Source organism: Dermacentor variabilis, chromosome 6, assembly GCF_050947875.1.
Source record: "Dermacentor variabilis isolate Ectoservices chromosome 6, ASM5094787v1, whole genome shotgun sequence".
In the NCBI taxonomy this organism is placed as follows: Eukaryota; Metazoa; Arthropoda; class Arachnida; order Ixodida; family Ixodidae; genus Dermacentor; species Dermacentor variabilis.
The window spans coordinates 111295192-111304050 of NC_134573.1; the positions used below are offsets into that span (position 1 = coordinate 111295192).

The 8859-nt window shown below is 44.2% G+C and overlaps 1 long non-coding RNA gene across 2 annotated transcripts in view; it reads left to right on the forward strand.

Moving 5' to 3' along the window:
* LOC142585032 (uncharacterized) overlaps positions 1-8859 on the forward strand; it is a 47579-nt gene that overhangs the window by 13555 nt on the left and 25165 nt on the right. The gene's annotated exons all lie outside the window — the stretch shown is intronic.

Consider the following 8859-nt stretch of genomic DNA (forward strand, 5'->3'; position numbering starts at 1 on the left):
TACACTATTCCGTGCTAGAAGTCCCCTGTTCGAATTCCGCTAAGGACAATTGTATCTACTTACTTAGTTAAGCAATCGCAAATTCGACATAAGGGCGATACAATGAATGCAATAGCAACCCGTTAGCATATTACACGATGCTAAGGCTCTTAGCTTTAGTGGCGGCATGAATTGCAGTATACACAGGCTGACTGAGTAAACAGGCGTGGCGCCATCCTGCGCAGTACGCCCATGAAGAGAAAGAACTCGATAACCGGCAAGCAGCATCGACTGTAACTCGAGGGTCTTCTCGGCATTGTCGTTCTGCGTCGGTCTCGCGTTCCGGTACTGCGGCATGCTAACGGCGATCAGGATGTGCGTCCGTTCCGCGCTTTTTACACTGCAGAATTTTGTTTTTCTTTCGGCGTTGTCGCTTAGCCTCGGCCTCCTTTTCCCGCAGAGCCAGAGTCACTGCATATGGCTCCCGCAGTATATGGTTCCCCGCGGGAGCCACATACAGTGACTCTACGTAGCGCCAGGTCTGCGCGCCCCCTGGCGTTGAGCTGCACCGTGCGCCGCACACGCACGAGAATGTTGTTCCTGCGTTATGACCACGGAGTGGTTTTGGCACGAAAGCGGGCCCTCTTGACTTCAGTGCGATTAGCCTTTCAGGGGGGGTCCTCGGCTGGCCTTCTGACATAGCCCGAGGGGACTTGCTTGCGCGATGTGAGGAACGTACAGTGCTTCACTGCAGAAGTCCCGTACCGACAGGCGCCACCGCGGCTAGTAAATGTGAGAAAACGATGGCACAAGCTGTCAGTGTCTGCATAGGTTGTGTTTGGATTCGTTCCAGCTAGAAAAACTGTCTAACTTGAGGTCTTACAATGCTGCTACTTCTGTGCACCAGTCTGTGTGATCGGAACATGAACATGCCCAGACGTATTCCTCCAGCTGGTGTTCAAGTTCTACACGCACAGGGAAAGCGTGCAGTCAGTGTGAGTAATGTACTTCAGAAGACGTATTAAAACTAAAGAAGTCAGTATTTTCTGTGTAATTACCCACGACGACGAAAAATCGCATGGAGTATTCGTGCCATTGATGTTGCAGAAAAACGCGCCACGCGTGCTTCTGTGCTGGGGCTTCCGTGTTCGAATCCTGCCGTCGGCCAATTTATTTATATTTATTTATAAAATAGTTGCGTACATATATCGCATCGAGTGTTCATGATGATGTGTATATGGAACATAACGGCGACCCAGGAGCACATATTAGCCCACATTTCTAGACTGCACTATCTCCGGGGTCGCCCCAAAATGAGAGCCTAGAAACATACCCGTAAGGAAAAGTGGTGGTAACTCGTTAAGAAAGACTATAGTAAAAAAAAAAAAAAAGAAAATTACGCCCGACGCTCCTCCTACTCCCTTCACGCAAGGAAACGAGGCGATAAAGTTTGGTGCGCAATGAATCCGCACGTATCTCACCCCCAACTTTCCCTTTCATCGACTTCAATTGGGGGTTGAATTTACTTCCAGCTTTATCGACGGTAGCATTGAGCACCATTCGGCATAGTTGTCTGAAAGACGTAGCTCACGTCATTAGGTGTTTCTGGTTTCAAATAAAAATGCCGAAGTGCGAAAACAACTCCATTAATGCCCACATCTGCGCCTTGATTGCAGTGCTCCCAAGGACTAGTTCAAAACAGACTATGTCCATAAAGAAAAGTTCAGTTATTATATATATATATATATATATATATATATATATATATATGTGTGTGTGTGTGTGTGTGTGTGTGTGTGTGTGTGTGTGTGTGTGTGTGTGTGTGTGTGTGTGTGTGTGTGTGTGTGTGTCCACTGCAGGACGAAGACCTTGCCCTGTGATCTCCAATTTCCCCCGTCTTGCGCTGGCTGATACCAACAAGCGCACTGGAGATTTTCTTACTTCATCAACTTCCGTAGTTTTCTGCCGCCTTGGACTGTGCTTTCCTTCCCTTGGCGCGCATTCTGCTACGCTAATGGTCCTCCGGTTATCTACACTACGGTATATATGGCCTGCCCCCAGCTCCATATTTTTTCTCTTAATATCAACTAGAGTATCCGCTGGCCCCGTTTACTCTCTGATACACACCGTTTTCTTCCTGTTTCTTAACGTTGCGCCTAACATACTTAGTTCCATCGCTCTTTGCGTGGCCTTTAATTTGTTCTCAAACTTTTTTGATAACATTCAAGTTCCTGCGCCTTATGCTAGCACCGGCAGAATGCAATGATGGTACACCTTTTTTTTTTTTAACGACAGGGTAAGCTCCCAGTCAGGATATGCAAATGCCCTGCCGTTTCAATTCAAGTTGCATTCTTTCTTAAGTAATTTCTTTCTCTTGATCAGGGTCCTGTGTGGTGAGTAATTTACCTAGATAAGCGTGCTCTTGTATACTCCAGAGGCTGAATGGCGATCCAAAATTCTTTTTCCTTTGCAAGGCTATTGAACACTATATATATATATATATATATATATATATATATATATATATATATATATATATATATATATATATATATATATTTACGGCTGTTCCCGCGTTCACATTCTTGGGTATTTATGTATGTGTACATTGGCGCACCTTTTCAAACGGGGTGGTGACAGACACCTAGCCTGTTTGAGCTAATCAAGTATTCTATACATGCTTATCAGCTTAACATATTGCTTATCTCTCCGTAATATTTTCTCTCTTCCATAAAACCTCTGTATCTAACTTGCACAGTTACCTATGCTTGTAGCAGATCTGGTCCTATCAACCTCTTTCCTGATTTTCTTTTTTTTCCATAAATTCTCAAACGCATCTTGCTTGTCTCCACTGCTTACCAGTTAATTCTTCCATCTGCTTCAACTCCCAGTGCTTCTGCAAGGTGGACGCTTGCTCCGAGTCTCGCTGGGTGAATGCCTTCGCATTCCATTAGGATTTGCTGAATTGTGTCCAGATTTTGGCTGCAGCAGAGGGATGCTTCATCCTTCGGCAAATATTTACTCCGATATGTTTTAGTCCCTAGGCAATCAACTCGAGCCTCAAATAGGAAGGCACTCCCCTTTGTGTTATCATACGGATTTTGCCTTCTAATTTCTTTCTTGCCATTCCTGTAAATAAGCATGGCCCTCTCTGTTTCCTCCCTTTGCATCCAATTTTCTGCCTCGGTTTTTCTTCTTAATAACTACTGGTTGTCTATTCACACTTTCAATTCTCCTGTACTTAGTTGCCTACATTATCGACCTCTTCTTCCATTCTGTGTCCGCGCTTTTGAAGTACACTTATTTGTGTGCTTTAGCAGCCCATTTATTTTTATTGATGTTGCTGATTCTTTCTTCAAAATGTATTTTGCTCTGCGCTTCTATAATTCCAAAAGAGGCTCAACCCATGTCACCTTGCACTGTCTTTTTTGTGGTTTTACCGTGGGCTCTCAAAACTAACCTGCCTACCGATCTTTAGTTAAGTTACAACTCCCACAAGATATCCAATTTTGAGCACAGAATAACATTTGCGATCGTTAGCACTGGCATCATTACTCATTTCCAGATTCCAAGCACCACATTGCATTTATATGACCCCCAAAGTGCTCTACGTTTCATTACTGCTGCATTCCGCTAACCCTTTGTTTTCAGATTATGTTGATGGGTGCTTGAGTAAGACTTTTCTTTTTTTATGTATACGCCTATGTACTTATATTGCCTGACTATCGGTATGACTTCCTGTTGAATTGATACCACATCATTGCTCGTAACACCATGTAATCCGCGTAAATCAGCCCAGGGACCTTCTGTTACACTCTTTGCCCATTACGAATGTAAAATAAATCAAAATCTAAATCACTGCTTTTCAGTCATCTTTCTACGTCCTTAACATAAATCGTGCACAACAAAGGAGACGGAGGGCATCCTTGCTTCAGTCTTCGCTGCGCTTCTAGAACTTCATCGCATGTCCAGATTTACCATACAATTTGTATTTGGTTGTCTGTGTATATCTCACTCAGCAATCCCACGACATCTTCGTCTATGTCCTCCTGCTTGACAACATCAGAAGAGAGTAACCTTTGAATTTCCTGTACCTACAGCTGCGCAGGATTTAGTGATGAGATTTCCATTGCACGCGATAATAAAGCCAGTTATTTTTGAATGCCATCTTTTGTTATTCGGTACCGAACTTAGCAATGCATATGCGTCAGAAATTATAAGACATATTTAGGCTGAAATGTTCTTGCCCAAATCTTTGTTTTTCAGCCTTCGCAAGTTGGTAAGTATATGTTGACATATCTTCAGTGCACGATTGCTTAACCTTTCAAAAAGTGAGGTTTTCAATACGAGGAGGAGGATGAGTGTTGCTCGCTGAAGGCAGGCCTAGTCTTGCAAAAGCTACCAGAAATTGCTTCGCCCGAGCACCACTTATTAGCGTCGAGAAATTAGAGTCGCGCCCTCTCGGGAGTGACGTCACGGCCAGGACGCCGCTCGCTTCGGCTCGCTCGGCTGCCGCGCGCGCCTTTCCCATCTTTCATGCTCGAAGTATTGGGCGCGTCAGTCGTACTTCTCACAGATAGTTTGGCTGCTTTCTGCTGTCACGCTAAACTACAGTATCTTTCTTTATAAACTGCGCAAATCGTGAAAATTTGCTGCTAGCATATTATAAGCTACGTAAAGTTGCAGGCGTCTACTGTTCTTGCAAGGCAGAGGTGCGCAGTGTGTGTCGATAAATGTTGCTTAAAAAAATCGGCAGAGCAACGTCACGATGAATGTCGATGGTAATGCGTTTCAATGCATAGGTACACCGTGTCTGCTCATAAATTTTGCGTAAGAAGAATGTCTTCAAATTCGGCGTGGGAAATCTTGTATGATGCTTCGCTCCAAACATACCATTCATTCAGTATTTAGTTATGGCACACATCTCGTTTTCAACGGAGCAGCAATCTTCGTATTTGGTGTTCATATTAAGTCAGTATGTTAGAATAGGATACTGTCTGCGAAGCTTTCCTCAAGCTTCTTATTGCTCTGGCGAGTTGTTCTACTCAAATGTGGGCACTAATAATGCGTAAAAGGTAGAGCTAGGGGCATTTTTTACGAAAAAAAGTGTAGCTACTTTCAGTGTTCTCGGAAACAGTCATCCAGGAAAAGCATTGTTCATGGCGATTAACACGACTGCACGTCATGCATGTTACGGCAATCATCTAATAGAAAAGAGCCTAGCAATTGCAAGTGATGGAATGTTTCATAGTGGCCTGCAGCAGCCTTTATCGACAATATGGCAGACATCTCCCACAATGGAAGCAACCAACTGTCGTTATGGCGTTATGGCGAGGCACGCATTGTTGGCGAAACTCATTCGCTCACTACAACTTCGAATAGAAAACGTGAAACAGTTATTTACAGCGCCGATCGGAATGCACATAGTATACAACTGAGGCACTAGAGTGCAGGTTATATACTTCGAGGAAGAGGTAAAATGAACTACCGTCTGCATCACGATGTCTCGCACTACACACGTGTTTATTGATACGAATTGAGAACTATTCGCTTCGTGAGTTCGTCAAAGACCGGCTCGCGTACCCGCTTCATTAAGAAGACACTTCATTTTTTGATCTCCTTCGGTGAATGTTGACATCTTCAATGTGTCCCACACCATTGAGGAATGAAGCTTCGGCTTCTTGCTGGCTAGAGCCATACGGTCTAAAGTGCACATTTCGCCCAAAAGGTTGCGCGAAGCAACCAGTTTGGCCAAGCAGATCCGTCACAACGGTTTCCCAAGCAACAAGCATCGGTAAAATTCAAAACTGAGTAGAGCGTGTAGCATTGAAAAAGAATAAATATTGGTGCATGCCTTTTGTTAGCGGCGAACAGTTTAAAACCTCAATTACATTTACTTCAGGTTACCGCGTCTTAAAGTTATCCGTGAAACACGGCTTTATTTTGAGAAGCAGTTGAAAAAGCAAACGGCACTGGCAGAACCTGGACGGCAGCATTATTTGCTCCTCGTGATACTGCCGAACACTTCTGTGAATAAGTGCGAAAATTCTATAATTTCTCACGGGCTATTTGTTGTGAAAGGACAAGTTTGAGTGGGTTAAAATCAAGCAAAATGTTGTACAAGTCACATATTGTCAGCGTTCGTTACATGCGTGTTCAACGACGCAAGTGTGGTCGCTTGACTGGATTGTTCTACAGTATGTTTTTCGTGGTTACATGTCTTTTATTATCCATGTGAGCTACCGCTGCAGAGCGAAGAACTGCCCTCGAAAAACGCACACCGCTCTGGACTCAGCTCCGTCGGCCGGCACTGTAACCTTGAATGAGTAAAGGCAAGGCGCAAGAGACCAGGACCGAAGGAGGACACAAACGGCAGGACCGGCGCCGGTCCTGTAGTTTGTGTCCTTCTTCGGTCCTGGTCTTTTGCGCCTTGCCTTTACTCATTCAAGCATGAACCAACTGGCCCAAGCAAGAGTTTTACTGTAACCTTGCCGTTGAGAAATAGCGGCTGTTTCAGCGAACACTTTCAAAAATTATTAAAACTTGTCTTTGTCAGATAACGAAATTCTAGTCCATGAGCTGGTCTACTCGAAGAAGCGGACAGTACTTGCACAAAAAAAGCTGGATGCATAATGGACTAAGTAACAAAAGATCACGTTTTTTATCGCGTTACCCTATGTCGCCTATTAATATTTACAAATTCTAGCCGGTGAAAGTACAAGGCATATTCACTTGAAAAGAATTCTATGGATGACAGCAGTTACGAGGTACGGACCATTTTACGAGAAAATGCCCGGTCCTTTCACTTACTGTCTGAACAAAACGTCATTTTGCATTGAATCACAAAAGTAACTGGAACGCCAATCCATTTCTCCCCAAAGTACGGGAATTAATATATCAAAAGTGGTGGCATGCTAAGAATTTGTTCCAAGCGTATCCGCCTTGTGAACTCCCTGGCTGGAATTTGTAAGTTGCAATATGTGCCATAAGCTAATATATATAAATATTATTTAGTGATTTCCAGGTAATCACTCGATCACGCATTTCAATTTTTTGTAGAAGTAATGCCCGCGTCTTCGAGTAGACCAGCTCATCGATTAGAATTGTGCCGTCTGCCAAAGGCAAAAAAAAAAGTGATAGTGTTCGCTGAGATACCCGGTATATTGTTGTCTGGGAAATGAGCGCTTTGAACAAATTTTGAGGAATTAAGACATCTTAACAACACATTTCAGAGAACCGTCATAAGCGTTCCAGCACATATAGGAAACGAAGTCGAGCAAACGTAAACACTACAGAAGGCGACCGAACACTGCCCAAAATGTAGCAGACGTCGTGCAGGCGCGAGTCCTTGTCCTGACGTCACGCGAGCGGCACTCGCAGCGCCCCTGCGTATCGTTTTCGGGGCTAATAAAGTGCGGTAGAGTCTGAATGACACGCTGCATGTGGCGGCCCTGGTAGTCTTAGATGTGTTGTAATAGGCTTCAACTCTCCAATAGCGTTAACGGATCTTTCGTTTCTTTTCTTTTTTTATTGTGGAACTGATGAATTCATGATGAGTGTATGCTTTATATTTTTGGTGATTTCTAATGCCAATACTAAAACTAACAATTACGATACTCCTCGTACGCCTTAATAATTAGGTTTATTATCAATATTTTATGAGATGGGGAATGTAAGAACTTACGCGCATGCGAAAAAGTCCTATAGTTCATAACTCTAACGGTAGAATATTTAATGTGGCTTGGCTCCTCATCGTTCCACTGCCTACTTTCTAGCCCTCTTTTCTCCAAATCCCGAGGCAGGGCAGCTAACCGGACACTCATGTATGCTTAAGCTTCATGTCGTTCTTCTTGTCTTTCTTCCTTATCTGGGCCAGCAAGTCAAGTATATTAAGGGAGACGTACAATCTAATAGCAACAAAAAAGAAAGAAAGATAAGATAGGGGCGGATTCGGCACTAAAACGTCATTTCTCTTCTAGCGGTGCAAGATTACGGAATATCAAGCATTGAACTGTTTGATATCAGCGTTCGGTTGAAGCACCGCATCAATATATGAACAAACGCCAAGAACGACGATGTGGTAGACGTGCGTTTTACTTCCATATGTGGCAAGTTGTCTTTTAGTTCTCTTTCACTTACATTTCCCGCTTAATGTGTACATTTCAATTAATGGTAAAGGTAAAGCGTAGTCCTTCAATGCTTGTGTTTCATGGCTTTGTGTGCTTGTAGCATACGCCAGAGTTCCGGCAGAATCCACTTCACGATGAATGTCGACGTCAATGCGATTAGAATTGATGCAATGTGGCGACACATCGTATTGCGAAGGCCGACCCGTTGTATGACGCTGGCCTCCTCCTCTCTCACGCTTCCCACTGCACACGCTCTGCCATATGGCGGCGCCGCTGCGAAGTCCGTGCGTGGCGCGGGGAATTAGATTCCGGCGTGCACCAGAGCAATTTTAAAGAAGATTTTTTTCTTACTGAAGAGCGGCACACACGCAGTGGCACGTACCCAGTTATTCAAGCTGGCGTCAAAGAGGTTCATAGGAGAGCGGCACAAAGCAAATGCCACATACCCAGTGTTCTAAGCTGGCATCAGAAAGGTTCGTCGAACAGCGGCACATACCCAATGCCACATACCGAGGGCCACATACCGAGTAGCCGAAGTTGGTTCGACGGCTAGGTTCCGAACCATGTTCCCTCAGCACAGCAGTCCGATTAGACAATTAGACCATGGATTACCTACCCAGTGACCCAAGTTGGCGGCAAAACGATTACAGACAGACAGACAGACAGACAGACAGACAGACAGACAGACAGACAGACAGACAGACAGACAGACAGACAGACAGACAGACAGACAGACAGACAGACAGACAGA